This window comes from Neoarius graeffei, chromosome 25, assembly GCF_027579695.1.
Source record: "Neoarius graeffei isolate fNeoGra1 chromosome 25, fNeoGra1.pri, whole genome shotgun sequence".
Classification (NCBI taxonomy): Eukaryota; Metazoa; Chordata; class Actinopteri; order Siluriformes; family Ariidae; genus Neoarius; species Neoarius graeffei.
In genome coordinates this window covers 25820257-25837050 of record NC_083593.1, presented here as the reverse complement: position 1 = coordinate 25837050, position 16794 = coordinate 25820257, and the positions used below count along the sequence as shown (strand labels likewise).

The following is a 16794-nucleotide window of genomic DNA, read 5'->3' as shown; positions in this document are numbered from 1 at the left end:
GTGAAGGCTACATCAGGGGGCAGAGCTTTTTCTTACAAAGCCCCATAGTTGTGGAATAGCTTTCCAGGCAGTGTTTGGGATTCAGACACAGTCTCACTGTTGAAATTTAAAAAGATGTGTTTTCAGCCTAGTCAAGCCTTTTGTTAATAGCTTTATATTAAGTAAAGTAGTTGATCTGGAGGGTCCTCAGGCATAGTGTGTTTTGGTAAACAAGGATGTATGGATGCTGCCATGCCCCTACTCTCACATGTTGACTCGGGGTAGAGGTCTGCGCGGGTCAGATTTTTCAGTCCCGCTCCCGCCTGCGCCCACATTGCGCAGTCCCACTCCCGCCCGCGCCCGCAAAGAATTATGATTTTCAGTCCCGCTCCCGCCCACAGAGAATTATGATTTTCAGTCCCGCTCCCGCCCGCAAATCCCGCATGATGCAGACGTTCGCGTTATTTCTCAGGAAAGTTCTTGTCTTGACACAGCGTGATGGTGCCCCACCCCCTACTTTGAGTGGATTTGAGCATAAATATCTACAGCTCACGTTTGTTATTATTTACCTTGTTTCTGAATTCAGCATGTAGTGTCTCTAATAATAATAATAATAATAATAATAATAATAATAATAATAATTAGTGCTGTCAAGCGATTAAAATATTTAATCGCGAATCGCACATTTTTGTCACATGAGAAACCATTGTAATTCTCTGATCAGCATAAAAAAGTGAATGGGCTTGCTTTGTACCAATGTTTTTTTTTTTTTATTGCAAAGCAGAGCTAGCAAGAGAACCATGAGTGAAGTGATTTACTGCTTGAGTTAGTCTACAACTCTAATCAGAGAGACAGGTTACACAGTGACGGTAGGCTTGACATGCTTGATTATAATATAAAGTACACTATTATATTAATTTTAAGTTGTTTGTTGATAAATATTGCATTGAATCTGATCTTTACTGTTTCAGCTCACTTCACACATTTTGTACTTTTACACTTTCTGCCTGTTGATGCGTCGCACTGTCCAATCAGAGGCGGCCAAATTTGCATATTACAGGAAGGATTTCTGGGATAGCATTGAGTTTACAGACGCTGTCTTCTTAAAACTGAATAAATATTTAAAAAGAGCCAAATGAGCCAGTCTTTTGACCGGCTCTTTTCAAAGAACGGATCACAAAGATGCGGATCCCATCAAAGAGCCATAAATCCCATCTCTACCAGTTTCAAAAGCTTATGAAAAACCTACATCATGTCACAGTGTTAATCTCGCGATAAAAAAAAAAAAAATTATCGCCGTTAAAATTGAGTCAAGTTAACGCGATAACGCGACATTTTTTTACAGCACTAATAATAATAATAATAATAATAATAATAATAATAATAAAAGACAGGCGAGCATGTAATTCCAAGTGGAAATTTGGTATATTTATTGTTCAGCCACACAAAACATTAGGCTAACCCAGTTTACATTTGTTAAGCATTTCTAACTAGAATATCCTATAGAATACCCTATAAGCATAGCATATATAAATGTTATAACAAAACACAGTCCTAGCCTACAACAACAAAAAATCGACAGTATAGGCTACTGTAGCCATTATAGGGCTATGGTTGCACATTTCTAAAACTATTTGGGCTTGAGCCTCCGTGCAAGTGTTAAACTCAATATAACACAGCTGACCTTGTTTGAATATGAATAAGAAAAACGAGAAAATCAAACGCAGGTAAACGAAACAACTAAGCCTATTGCTTAGGATATCGGGTTCTTTGAACAGCTATGGAGAAACAGCAAATTGTTCACTGTTGAGGGCTTCAACATACTGTGCCTTTCCTCCAGTATGCGACCACATATGCTGAACGCGCGCTCGGATGGTGCGCTGGAACCTGGAATGGCCAGTACATGCCGTGCCAGTTTGGCAAGTGTGGGAAAGTCATAGCAGTGATTTTTCCACCACAGCAGGATATCTTTAGATTGGTGTGATTCGGATCCAATGAATTTCACTTTCAGATAATCATCAATCTCAGAGTTTAAAGACTTCGATTCAGCACCCGTAGCACTGACATCCTCCCATTCCTCAAACTCACGAAAAGTGACCTTTTTAAGTGGAGGTGGCTCCACGCTTTCATCAGTTTGGACATCAAACCCCAACTCCTCGGTCATCTCTTTCACAGCTTCCGTCACGTATTGTCTTTCATTTGCATTGATCATCCTAAGATTTCAGGACTCTTGACTTTTTAAACAGTAAATGTACCTCTTTGTAAAGCAGCACTTACTTTTGAAGCACTATGAGATTCAGTAAAGGAGCTCTGCTCTTCTGCCATGATTGGAGACCTCAAACACAGAAGAGGAAAGGAATCGAGAAACGAACGAGTGTTATTTATCCTCTCCTGGATCAGAATCAGAATTCTGATGACCAGCTCATCTAAGGTGTCATTGAGGCATCATGTTAGTGTGGGTCACTGGAGGCTGGGTGTGAACGGCGAGTCATTAGAGTGATCAAAGGATTTCCCGTTAGGGTGATCAATGGCAAATTTAAGATGCCATTCCTCACTCAATCTGGCAATCTGACTCTCTCTGCAAATTTAGGCATCTTAAAATGTTTTTATTAATGCCAAATAAAATATCCAGCACAAATTATATATGATAGACATAAATTAATAATTTATAAATTTTATTTCAAACACGTTTTTAGTTAGCGGGACTGCAGCTTATCACCGCTCCCGCCCGCGCCGCATATGTGCACTCCCACTCGCGCCCGCATATGTGCACTCCCGGTCCTGCCTGCGCCCGCAATGAGCTTTCAAAATTTGTCCCGCGCCGCACTGCTTTGCGGCGGGTCCCGCGAGTCCCGTGGGACTCCTGCGGGAGTGCAGGGCTCTAACTTGGGGTTGTTGGTGGAGTGGCTGGCTGCTTTATGTCGCAGGGCTCCCACGTGTCCGTTATCTTCTGGCTTTCCCTTTTTAGTTATGCTCTCATAGTTCACCTTGCTGGAGTCCCCACTTGCACTCAGCGCAAAAGGTATATTGTTCTTAACCATTAGGTGACACCAGGTATACCCAGCAACCTGTGTTTTCTCTCCCCTCCCCATCTCTCCCATTGTCAAGTTTGTCAAGACACCTAGTTTTGCCATGATGGCTGAGGACTTTCATCTCATCTCTCCCGTAGTCTGGACAACCGTTGGGGTAACACTGAAGACCTGGCAACCAATTCCCTCAAGTCCTCTCTCAGGGTGTTACTGAGTTTCAGGCCTGTCCATTCTGTGATGTCCTCCCATCTCTTTCTTTATCTGCCTCTTTTTCTTCCTCCTTGGACAGTGCCTTGCAGGATAGTCTTTGCAAGCCCTTCTGATCTTGTGATGTGCCCATACCATTTCAAATTTCACAATGGTCAGGAGATCTTCATGGGGCCCAATGGCTTGCTGGATTCTGCTGTGTACATTTTTATTGGTTATGTGGTCTTTGTGGGAGATGCCAAGGAGTTTCCAGAAGCATCTCATCTCTGTTGCCTGTATCCTTCTCTCCAGATCTGCAGTTAGGGTCCACGACTCACAGGCATAGAGGAATATGGAGATGACAAGGGAGCACATGAGTTTGATCTTGGAGCTGAGCGAGATATTTCTATATCTTTCCAGATGTTCAGTTTTGACAGTGCGGTTATTGTCTGTGCAATCCTGCATACTACTTCTGGCTTGGATCCGTGGTCTGATGCAATGGCTCCCAGGTACTTGAAGCTTTGAACTGTTTCCAGCTTCTGGCCATTGATCCTGATATCAGTGCTGATGCAGTTGGTGTTGTTGGTCATCAGTTTGGTCTCCTCTGCACTGATTTCCATGCCGTAGGCAGTGGAGGCCTTATCCAAGCATTCTGCTATGCTGACAATCTATTTTTTCTGATCCTGCTAGTCCATCAGTGTCATCTGCAAAGCGGAGGTTTGTGATTGTTCTGCCACCAATGCTGACTGATCCCTCATGATGTTCCAGTGCGTCAGCCATGATTCTCTCAAGGAAGATGTTAAAAAGAGTGGGAGAGAGTAGACAACCCTACCTTACTCCAACTGTTGTTCGAAACCATTCTCCAATGCTGCTGTTGTAGTACACTGCACTGGTGGCCTTGTTGTACAGTTGTGTGATGACTTTGATCAGGTTCGCATTGATGTTCTACAACTTCATGGTCACCCACAAAGCTGCATGCCACACCCTGTCAAATGCCTTCTTGAAATCAATGAAGACATGGTCTTGCTGATACTCAGAGTATTCTGAGGTTGAAGATCTGCTTTGTTGTGCTGCACCCTGTTCTGAAACCTGCCTGTTCTTCAGCAATGATGGTCTCTGCTTGTGGCTTCAGTCTGTTCAGTAAGATCAAAAAACATGACCTTGCTTGGGTGCCATATGAGGCTGACTGTGCGGTAGTTCTGACACGGTCAGAAATTTCCTTTCTTGGGGAGGGTGATGAGTGACTGTGTCCATGGTGTTGGCCACTCTCCTGTCTGCCAGATCTTGTTGCAGATTTTTAGTAGGGTGCTAAATCATGGCATCCCCTCCGGCTTGAACCAGCTCCGCCGGAATGTCAACCCTTGCTGACTTACCCTTCTTCAGTGATCTTCCTGCTGCTTCTACTTCTTCTCGGAGGATGGCGTGACTGTCAGTATCTGTACTTGGGGGGGACATTTAGAACTTCTGGATCTCCTAAGGTTCTGTGGTTGTACAGGTCGGAGCAATATTCTGTCCATCTCTTCAGAATGTCTTGGTCTTCAGTGAGGCACTTTCCATCTTTGTCCTGTATTGTAGAACTTTTTCCCTGTTTTGTCCTTGTCAGTTCTTTCACCAACTGATATGCTTTCTTACTACTGTTCCTCTTGAGGTTCACTTCAATGTCTTGGCATTGCTCACTGATCCATTTCTCTTTTGCCTCACTCATGGTCTTTATTTCTTTGTTGACTGGCCTATATTGCTCTGCTCCTTCTTCTGTTTCGTTCTTCTTTTTCTTCAACTCTCTGCGTTTGTTGCACAACTGTAGGATGTCAGATGTGACCCATGGTTTTTTGACTGGTCGATGTTTGCCAAGAATTTCGCTCACTGTTTCTGTCACTGCTGTGACTATGATGAGGACTATAACTAACATGATAAACTTTAGGACTGCAGTTGTCAGGAACAGTCTTGCACTCAAGTCTCCATCAGTGAACAGTTGATAACGTCAACAAAATACACTTCATGTTAAAACTATAACGAATTTCCTGGTTGCACAATTGTCCTTTGTGACTATATAGGGCGCAGTTATAGAAGCAATTTATTTATAATCATGCGATCTGTTCTCACCCAAATGAGGATGGGTTCCTTTTTGAATCTGATTCCTCTCAAGGTTTCTTCCTCAGGTCATCTGAGGGAGTTTTTCCCCTTGCCACTGTTGCTTAATAAATAAATTTATTAGGAATAAAAGTTAACTCTTACGTTTAAACGCTTTCTGTAAAGCTGTTTTGCTCCAGTGTCTGTTAAAAGCGCTATACAAATACTCTGACTTGACAACACTGGAAGAGTTTACTTTTCCAGAGAAACGCAATTGTATGTATACTACAGATGCATATAAAGAAATCTGAATATTGTGAAGTTATTTTTTGTAATTTAATTCAAAAAGATAAGCTTTCATATATATTCTTTATTCATTACCTATAAAAATGAAGTTTTAAGCCATTTTCCTCTTAATTTTGATTATACCTGCTAACTCATGAAAATCAGAAATCCAGTCTCAAATTATTAGAATATTTTCCAAGAGCAATTAAAAAAGGATTTACAATCCAGAAATGTCCAACTTCTGAAAAGTAAGTTCATTTATACATCAAATACTTGGTTGGGGCTCCTTTACTGTGGATTACTGCATCAATGGAGCATGGCATGGAGCCATTGACTACGTTTACATGCACATCCAAATCGAGCTGCTGTCGGTAATCGAGCTGAAGGTCCCAGCAGGGTGCCAGAGAAATCCAATCGTACATGCACACAATGAAATCGAGCTATTGTGTGAGGTGCATTGTGCACCCGAGCCACAGGTGGCGCTACAAAGCCCCATCGTGTTGGTACACTTCCGGTTGTCGTCATGAAGAGCTATTCAAGAGTATAAACAAAGTTATCAGCAGTGTTGCCAGATACTGCTGACGTTTTCCAGCCCAAAACATGTTCAAATCCGCCAAAATGCACTTAAAACCGCCCAATCTGGCAACACTGGCAGTTCTGTGTTCACAAGTTCCGTGCTCAAGCTGTAAGGTTTGCTCTAACAGACTGTATGGCTACAAACTGTCCTGCGCAGACCACTGTTTTGTAAGACAACTTATTTTGCACAATTGTATATTTTTCTAAAGTCCATTTTTTGCTTACAATTTAACTTGTGTCTTAATAAACACAAAAAGTTCAATTGTTTTGTTTTTATTGACATTCTTCAGATGTTGGACATCTATATACACACACAAATACAATGACTTGTTTATGTACACAATTCACAGCTATGCAACAGCTGTACAGATGTATTTGGTGATACAGTAAGTGAGCTAAATTTTAACAGTGCAAACAATGCCACAAAAAGAAAAGATTCATGCCGTTGTCATGATTCGTTGTCATGCTGACCGAGGCTGTTGTGTTTCCCGCTTGTGGTCTCGTCACTCGTCACTTCCGGAAGGGGCAGTGCTGAAGTAAGTAGCTCGAATACGTAGCTCAATAGGGTATACATGCACTAAGTAGCTCGGCAGAAATCGCATAATCTAGGTCGTGTAGCTCGATTCCGAGAAATCAAGTTCGGTTCAATTTCAGCTGAATTAAGGTGTATACATGGCATTTGGAACTTCGATTTCAGTCGAGCAACGGCAGAAATTCGATTTTCTCTATGTGCATGTAAACGCACTGAGTGTTGAAGCCTAGGTTGCTTTAATAGCGGCCTTCAGCTCATCTATATTTTTGAGTTGGCGTTTCATCTTCCTCTTGACAATACCCCATAGATTTTTCTGTGGGGTTTGTAGAGGAAAATTTCATTTTTAGACAATTCTTATGACTTTGGTGATCTTTAAAAAGGTAAGCTTCAGAGACACTGTGTATGGGAAAAATATAATTTTTAGATAATCTGTGCCTCTCAGATTCTTAGGTCAGACACACTGTCTCATGTTTATATAAAACGAAGAATGTCATTTTGTGTCTCACCGTTTTATTTTGCAAGGTTATTGTAAACGTGTACATGTGAAGATAGCCAGGATAGCGAAGTAGTGATTGAGAGGATGAACACCCTGAGATTAAGAAGATATCTGAAATGCAAGTTATGTTATTTTGGCAAGTATAAAACATTGTGTATGTTAATGGAGTGTGCTCCTCTGGGTGAAATTCTTTCATCCCGAGAAGCCCTCTTGCAAGCAGTACTTTAATAAACTTGTTTCTGTCTGCTTTCTTCCTGACAGCCTCGAGTCTTAAGCTTTTCCACCACAATTTTGGCAATGAGGATGGCATGTCACAAGTAGCGGGGACTTTTCCAGATCCAAGTTTGGGGAAATTATTGCCCAGCAAGTCTGAAGAGCTCTCTGGAGACAGACCGATTCTTTAGAGAATGGAGATCCCCTGCTGCTGCTGCTGATATCCAACAAACTCGTGGTGAAGAGCTCGCGTTTATTCTCATAAATTGATAAATGATTGTGTTGCAGAGAACTATAGTTTAAGCAAGTGCTGTAGGAAGACACGTGTGTTGATGGCAAATTGACCATCAGGGTGTGTATTTGTGAAGGGGTGAATACATGCCAGGTTGAGAAAAGAGAGGGTTTGTTTACACACACACACGTATATAAAATCCCTTTCTGCCATTTTTTTTCTTTTAGTAAGGTTTTGGGCAGGCTAGAAACCTACCCGTCTATTGACTAATAGCAGTAAGTAATCGTGATCATGACATGTTTCTGGGTTTAAAAAAAAAAAAAAACAACCCTGAAATTACAGTCTTTGCAGTTTCTCTGCGACATTTAACATGGGGCTGACAAACGAAACCAGCAGAAATTAAAGAAACTCCTGAAACCTATCCCTCTTGTCCAAAAGTAACATATGTTAACCAAGTATGGACCAGACTCATGTAAGCAATTTAGGATGTGGATAGAACAACGCGGATTTCCAGAGGGAGGTAGTTTAAGTGTACGACAGATACAGAATCTTGAGGAGAGGTTGAAATGAGTCGAGGAAGACAATGGGGAAAAAAAAAAAAATCAGATGAAAGATAGAATAAAGGTTGATTGGGGTGCATTTAAAATGTGGCAAACAGAAGCTGCAGTAAGAGATAAACGGGCAAATTCACATACGCATCAGGGTCAGGTAGAACGGCAGGAAAGTAATCAGAATTTTAATGTTTTTACAGCTTCAGCTCCGCCCTCACAGAGGAATGCTGGCATTCATCCAAAACTCAACCCGATGCAGAATGCATTCCCTCCCCTTCTGTTGTCTTCTCTGCCTCCAGGTGGTCAACAAATGCAGGACCATAGAGGAAACTGAGCAAGGTGAAAGCTCCACACAGGTAGGAACATCTACTCTAGTGTCATCGCACACAATGTCCCACACAGTAAGAAGGAAACCGAAGGCTCCCCAGTGCATGCTGATAAAGATGGGAAGGTTTGTACAGTCATCCATATGCCAGTGACCGCTGTAACCAGCCCAGAAGGCCTAGCTATGGTCTCCTGTCCCTGGAACCCAGAGAAGATTATGCTGATTGCTGCTGAAATAAAAGGACTCTAGGCAGCATGGGGGTCTGAAGTATGCTGAGGAGCTGCTTTATTTCTGCAAGATTTATTTCCCCACCAGCCATGAACTGAGTTGAGTTGTTGCAAAGAAACTAGGTTTGGACTTCAAGATCCAGGACAAGTTTCCTGAAGAGGAGTATGCAAATCATCCAGATTGGATGTACGCCAGTAACAGGGCCTACCGAGAGTTTGCTACTGGATTGCAGGATGCTGTCAGAATGAGGTTCCCAGTCCAAATGGACACGACACAAATACCAACCTGTAAGCAGCAGGATGAGACCATAAACACGATATCTGCAGAGAAGTACAGTAAATGCAGAGAAGAGGCAACAGAGACAGAAGAGGAAAAAAAAAAGGACGACTCTTCACAAGGCCATGTGTATAATGGTTTTGGAGGTGCAAGTTACACAAGTAAAACAGCAGCATGGAGAACCTGGAAGGGTACGTGGAAGAGGTCAACAGCGCCAAGACGGCTGCTTCATCTGTGGCTCACTTGATCATTAGCGTGATTAATGTCCGCATTATCCAAGCAGTCCCAAGATCACCGAGATAGCAGACTGACCGCCAGTCCTAGTCACTCAAGCTTCTTGCAATGAAGAATCCGCTTTGCACTTATTGCTTGCTACAGCTTGCAGAGAGAGTAGGAAAAATAACCAATGAGGTACATATGCATAATACATTGATGAATTATGCTTGAAGAATGCCAATATTTTCTCTGTCTCAAATGTGGCAGATCACAGAATCCAGGGACACATGTCTGCCCGGGGGCATTTTGAGTTATTGACAGATTCAGAAAGTACAGTTTCTAAGCTTTCCAATGATGCCTTCCATGTGGAGATCTGACAATATTTGAAGAATGTGTGGCCTTTTGAAAGTGTATACTTCTTAAAACAGAAAAGGGAGAAAATCGCCCTCAAAGTTTTCCATCTCAGCTACTCTGGGTGTAGGGCGGGCACATAATGCTGCTCATTTGCATGACATTAAGGAAAGCCCTACCCCCTACGAGCTAGCACGATACTACTTTCATGTAAACAAAGATCACCATGTCAATTTTCCTTCCATGCAAAGTATGCCCAAAACAATTATGAAGTACAAAAATAAGTCCTAAAGTATACTTTAATGTTTTGTGATTGAAAAATTACTCACACCGTAAGAAAGAAAGATAGCATGATGATGACACAACTAACACAACACTAGTTTCATGTAAAGCCTCGGTCACAACCGGCCGTACAGTATGTGCTCCTACGGCCGGTCTACACGCAAAAAACGCAAGAAACGCACGGAGAGCGCGCATGAAACGCACGAGAGCGCGCGTGTGATGTGCTGATTTTCGAGCCGCAGACCGGCCGCAGAGGTTCTTTGTCATGTCAAACAAACTCTACGGGCACTTACGTTTTTTTCAGGTTGCAAGACAAACTTACGGCCAACGCGCGTCTTTCTCCACAAACAAATAAAACGCAGCGATTTGGGAAATGCCAAAACTCACACGGCCAAAAAATCGTACGTCCGGTTGTGACCTAGGCTTAACCAAACCACAACACTCTCCGTTACATGCAAAAATAACCACACAGCCTTAGATTAATAAACTTACCCCATCAGAAAGAGAAACATCGCCTTGCACACACCAATGCCTCCGATGGAATGTAATCCTAGAATGGTCCGTGTATCATCCGATCATTCAAGTATTCCATTCAATCTGGAAAACGAGGTTGCGTTTTTTTTTGCTAGAAATGGTTATCTCCGATGTAAATACCGTGTGTCTGTTTGCTTCGCGGTGTTTCAGCTCCTCTGCGCTCTGTTTAGCTTGCTCATTCCATAGTGAAATTACATGCCTGTATGCAGCTAAGTAGCCATGCGCTCAACTCGCATCATACAGCTGATTCGCGGAAAAAAAACAAAAACAAAAGACTTAAATCATCATGTGAATGGCCCATATGGTAATTTACCCACACCCCCCAGCAGGCTACAATCCTGACAAAAATGAGACAATTTGCAACAAAAAATGTATGCTTTTCCAAAAAAACAATCTATTATCTGAAATACTGATTGCATTCTTCAAGATCTCAACTTGCACATGATGGAAAAAAACAAAAATCACAAATTTCGAAAAAAAAATGCTTCTTTTGCGATTATCTCGGATTCGTTTCGGCCGACATGTGTCCCTGGATTCGGTGAGGGGTCACAAATAAGCTTTTAAATTTATTAGTAGATTCAGGAGTGGGACACTGTCATTAGATCCTCAAAGTCTGCCAACTATGCAGTTGATTTTAACTCTCAAAAATATATTTTTTTTTTATTCCCATTTATGCAGCATACAAAAGTTAAGGATGGAGATACTATCCACTCAGACATTTATTTAAAAATAAAGGTTCTGCATATATCCTTGAATGTCAGAGGGGGAAGAGGGGAAGTGCCTGCACACGGGTTAAGACCATCGGCGTCGCCAGGGGTATTTTACTGGGGCACGTGCCCCAGTATAGATCTGTAGTGCCCCAGTAAAAAAAATCCAGTGACGAAACGCTCTGAATTTTAAACTTGGGAATAGCTGCAATTTAATTAATTCATAACGTGGGGTAGGCTAACCGATGCGCGAAGAAGACCATCTACAATGCTTTTACATTGGTAGTTTTGGCTGGCCTCGCGCACACTAAGCAATGTGAAAAAAGTGTGCGCGTGACATGAGTAACATCTTGGTTGCTATGGGGACCGCAGACTCCAGCAGCCCTCAGATGCAATGAAATTCAGAGCAGGGGAAACCATCTCTCCGTGTTTTTCAACTGTTTACAGGTTAGTAGACAGTAATTCCACTGTCATTTTTGTAACACACACACACACACACACAGTGGTGCTTTTAGAGGCTTTTGGATTGTGTTTAGAGATGTTCAATGCTGAAAATGCGTGTGCTTACAAAGATATGTTTGGTGATTTAAAAGGTATCAAGTGTGAATACTGTTGGCCATTAAGTACTCTTGGTTGAGTTTAAAAACTCGGCGGTGTTGTATTGTATGTTAATATGTTCTTTTACAATATTACCAACAGTATAAGTATTACATTGCTATTATCACAAATGTTGCAAATATTCATACTGTTATTATTAAATGATTGACCTGGATTCAGTGTCCTCGTAATCATTTTGAGTTTTACAGCTCTAGTGACTAGTTTTAAGCAGGCCGTTTCTAAATATAAATATCAATATATAAATATATATTACATAAAATATAATATATATTACATAAAATGTAATATATATTATATAAAAAATATAAATATAAATATAGTGCAAAATTTTTAGCTCGCGCGCTTCGCATACATTTCCTGTGCCCCTTTTGTGCCCCAGTATGGTCTTGGGTCTAGTGACGCCCCTGGTTAAGACCACAAAGAAAGTGCATCTGTTCAAAAACAGGAGACAATGCAGGCACTAGGACCATGCAGAAACATCCCCAGGTCAAGCTGCACACTCCGTGTGCTCAAAAACAATCCAAAATGATTCGATTCAAATAGTTTGCAATGTCAGAACCCCCCCAAGTGGCAAAAAAAAGAGAGGACATATGACTTTTATTTAAAAAAAAAAAAAAGGGCCAACAGTGATGTCTTCAGACACACACTATATTAATTTAGTTAATGTTGTGCTATGAACACTCATTGAGAGACCATATCCATCCATTTTCTACTGCTTATCCGGATTCGGGTCGCGGGGGTAGCAGCCCAGACTTCCCTCTCCCCAGCCACCTCCACCAGCTCTCCCGGGGGAATACCAAGGCATTCCTAGGCCAGCCAAGAGATGTAACCTCTCCAGCATGTCCTGGGTCTGCCCCAGGGTCTCCTCCTGGTGGGGCATGCCCAGAGAACCTCCCTTGGGAGGCGTCCACGGGGCATCCAAACAAGGTGTCTGAACCACCTCAACCGACTCCTTTCGATGTGGAGAAGCAGCAGTTCTACTCCAAGTCTCTCCCGAATGACCAAGCTTCTCACCCTAAGGGAGAGCCCAGCCACCCTGCAGAGAAAACTCATTTCGACCGCTTGTATCCGTGATCGCATTCTTTCAGGTCACTACCCACAGCTCGTGACCATAGGTGAGAGTGGGAACATAGATGGACCAGTAAATTGAGAGCTTTGCCCTTTGGCTCAGGTCTCTCTCTACCACAACAGACCGGTTTAGCGTCTGCATCACTGCTGACGCTGCTCTGATCCATTTGTACAACTCCCGCTCCCCCTTACCCTCACTCGTGAACAAAACCCCAAGATACTTAAACTCCTCCACTTTAGGTAGCAACTCCCCCGACCCAAAGCAGGCACTCCACCCGTTTCTGGCTGAGCACCATGGCCACGAACTTGGAGGTGCTGATCCTCATCCTAGCCGCTTCACACTCTGCTACAAACCGTTCCAGATTGATGAAGCCAACAGGACCACATCCGCAAAAAGCAGGAGACATGATCCTGACACCACCAAAACGGACATCCTCTGCCCCTTGGCTGCGCCTAGAAATTCTGTCCATAAAAGTTATGAACAGAGGGGACTTCCAGCGGCGCCATGTTTGTGTAAGATGCAAAAGTTTGAGCGCTGCTGATTAACCAACTTACCAAACGACATTTAAACAAAAATCTCAGCAAAAAACATGCCCAATGACACCACAAAGATGAGTGCTAGCGATAAACTATCCAGATATCAGTTTATAAACAGAGAGGGGGATGAAAAATCCTCAGAAACAACTGAAGCTAACAAGCCTGCTAAACCTGACGCAGCTAGTGCTAGCAAAGTTACTGAAATTGTTGCTAATGGCATGGAGGAGATGATGCAAGCTATCGCCCAGTCGAACCGAGAAATATGGAGGGGGGGGACATTCTGCAGATGAGTATGGATGTAAAGGAATTTAAAGGTCAAGCCAAGGAATCATTCACAAGACTTGAAGCGTCAGTTGGAGTTTTAAGTGCACAACTAACAAAGCTGGAAAAGAAGGTTGTTGATGCGCAAGAGTGCATAACAACCACGGAGGAGACCGTGGAACCCATGGAAAAGCCATCGGCTTCCTACTGCAGCGTGAGGCGGAACTAGCGGAACGCTGTGAGGACCTCCAGAACTGGCACAGAAGGCAAAACTTAAGGCTGTATCAGGTTCCTGAAGGAAGCGAGGGGAGAGACATGGCGGCCTTCATTAAAAAGCTATTGCCGACGGTGCTGATTGATCTGCCGCTAACCGAGGTTGACATCAAAATCGACCGGGCGCACAGAGACGTGAAAACCAAAAGGAAATGAAGCCCCTCGCTCCATCGTGATTAAATTCACGGACTACACAGTGAAGGAACAGATTCTGCAGCAAGCCTGGAGACAGCGCATAGTGAAGATGGGTGAGAGGCAGATCTACTGCGATAATGACTATTCACCCGAGCTGCAGAGGAAATGCGCTCAGGTCAGATACGTTGTCAAACAGCTGAAGCAGAAAAACATTAAAGCGACATGCACGTACCCAGCTAGGCTGAGGATGACAGTGGGATCCGAGGAAAAAACCTTCCAGACAGTGATGGACGCAGCGCCGGTACTTCAGGACTTGAACATCCAAGTCCGAGTTGACGAGCGGGATAAAGTGGAGCGAGAGCTGACCAGAAACAGGTGGGAGAGACGGGTCGCCAACTGAGGTGGGAGGAACGTCAGCATGTGTACAGAAGAGGACTGCAGGGTTTTCTTTCCTTGAAGTGACTGGGACTATTATGCAAAAAGTAAGGTTTTTCCGTTTTATTAGACAGCTATAAGCAGCTGTGAATAATTTACTGTTAGATGGGCTAAAGTTAAATGGTCTTATTACCCTCCTATTACAGCGGAGTTGTTGGGTTTATATAATTTTTTTCCCTTCTTTCTTTTTGAAAACTTGTTTCAAGTTTATATTTCTATATTTATTTATACTTTGCTGAACCCAATATGTAACAATAGCATATTATTTGGTCGTTTTGGTTTGTGGCATCAGCTGCAATTGACTCAATATGAGTGATTTACACTCGGCCATTATATGGCCGCAGCAGTTTACCCGACAGAGTGGGACTGCCGCACAATGTGACATTATCCCAAAGGGATTCCACCACCCTCCACCCAGTTCCACACGGGGACTGGCCGCTACTGGAGATAGGCCAGTTGAGGACTTGGAAGCTAGGTTATGGTGTTTGATTTCTGATGTTCATTATTGGAAATTGTTCGTAGTTTCTGTTCTGTGTTATTTCCTTGATGGCTGATAGGACTTTTACAACAGGTGATAGTGCACTTGACATTTATAAGCTGACTACAAGACATTATGACAGTGAGGATTAAAAGTAGTGTAATATGGATGGTTTGACTGTGGTTAACTACAACATAAAGGGTCTAGGAAGTCCAATTAAAAGAAAGAAGATACTCAACCAACTTAAAGCTTTACACTGTTCAGTTGCGATGTTACAAGACACATCTGTTTGAGGCAGAACACCTGAAATTAAGGAGGGACTGGGTGGAACAAAGATACAGTGCATCTCATGAAGGAGGGAGGAAAAGAGGGGTTGCGATTTTATTCAGAAGGAATGTTTTTTTTTAACTGCGAAAAAGTACTAAAGAACAAGGAAGGCAGATACATCATGGTGATGGGTACGATTGGGGAAAATAGATTTACATTCTTGAATTTATATGCACCAAATGAGGACTGTCCAAATTTTTTTTTAGGAAAACAGCTTCCAAATTGGCAGATGAGGGGAAGGGAATCATAGTGGTTGGGGGTGGGGGGGACGACTATAATTGTGTATTAAATTCAAGTATGGACCGACTACTAGAGCCCGGGAGTCCCGCGGGACCTGCCGCAAAGCAGTGCGGCGCGGGACAAATTTTGAAAGCTCATTGCGGGCGCGGGCGGGACCGGAAGTGCACATATGCACGCGCGGGCAGGAGCGGGAGTGCACATATGTGGCGCAGGCGGGAGCGGTGATGAGCTGCAGTCACTCTAACTAAAAATGTGTTTGAAATAAAATGTATAAATTATTAATTTATGTCTATCATACATAATTTGTGCTGGATATTTTATTTGGCATTAATAAAAACATTTTAAGATGCCTAAATTTGCAGAGAGAGCTGGATTGCCAGAGAAATGGCATCTTAAATTTACCATTCATCACCCTAACGGGAAATGCTTTGATCACTCTAATGACTCGCAGTTCACACCCAGCTAGCAAGAGAACCATGAGTGAAGTGATTTACTGCTAGCGTTAGTCTACAACTTTAGTCCGAGAGATAGGTTTCACAGTGACGGTAGGCTTGACTCAATGCTATCCCAGAAATCCTTCCTGTAATATGCAAATTTGGTTGTCCAATCAGAGGCGGCCAAATTTGCATATTATGGGAAGGATTCTGGGATAGCATTGAGTCAAGCCTACCGTCACTGTGTAACATGTCTCTCTGACTAAAGTTGTAGACTAACTCAAGCAGTAAATCAATTCACTTCTTTTACTAGCTCTGCTTTTCAATAAAAAAAACAAAAAACAAAAAAAAAACACCACCACCATTGGTTCAAAGCAAGCCCATTCACTTTTTTATGCTGATCAGAGAATTACAATGGTTAATCATATGATAAAAATGTGTGATTCGCGATTAAATATTTTAATCGTTTGGCAGCACTAATTATTATTATTAGAGACCGTACATGCTGAATTCCGAAGCAAGGTAAATAATAACGTGAGCTGTAAATATTTATGCTGAAATCCACTCAAAGTTGGGGGCGGGGCACCATCACGCTGTGTCAAGACAAGAACTTTCCTGAGAAATAATGCGAATGTCTGCATCATGCGGGATTTGCGGGCGGGAGCGGGACAAAATATGGCAGGCGCGGGCGGGAGCGGGACTGAAAATCATAATTTTTTTGTGGGCGCGGGCAGGAGCGGGACTGAAAATCATAATTCTTTGCGGGCGCGAGTGGGACTGCACAATGCAGGCGCGGGCGGGACTGAAAAATCTACCGACTACCTGCTGAAAAGGGACCTCGAACCAGAAAATCAGTTGCTGTTTTGGGAATGATGGATGGATTGGGTCTGATTGATGTATGGCGATATCATCCCAGAGAC

The 16794-nt window shown here is 42.8% G+C and overlaps 1 protein-coding gene across 9 annotated transcripts in view; it reads right to left on the bottom strand.

Annotated features, from left to right (window-relative positions):
- Positions 1-16794, bottom strand: part of zcchc9 (zinc finger, CCHC domain containing 9) — a 246027-nt gene that overhangs the window by 54985 nt on the left and 174248 nt on the right. The gene's annotated exons all lie outside the window — the stretch shown is intronic.